This window comes from Penaeus monodon, chromosome 19, assembly GCF_015228065.2.
Source record: "Penaeus monodon isolate SGIC_2016 chromosome 19, NSTDA_Pmon_1, whole genome shotgun sequence".
Lineage (NCBI taxonomy): Eukaryota > Metazoa > Arthropoda > Malacostraca > Decapoda > Penaeidae > Penaeus > Penaeus monodon.
In genome coordinates, this window is record NC_051404.1 from 15601178 (window position 1) to 15601512 (window position 335).

The following is a 335-nucleotide window of genomic DNA, read 5'->3' on the forward strand; positions in this document are numbered from 1 at the left end:
ATGAACACACTACAGGCTACCAGTACCATAATGATACGTTGACATCCTTATTCACTAGAAATTCGGATTTTACTCTAAGAATTTATAATCTTTTAGAGGACAGCTGGACCAGATACTTGCAGACGAGAAAAATGTGACGCTCATTCCACGGCCAACCCTTACTTGTTTACAAAATTAATAAACAAGAATAAAATACAACCACTGAAGGCGGAATATTACCATGATTACCGTGATCATTGCAAAAATAGAACCAAGATAACGAGGTAATTTGTAACCATACAGGCTTCACTCACTCAAACCCTTACGACTTAAACAAAATAAACAAGCGAAAAAGG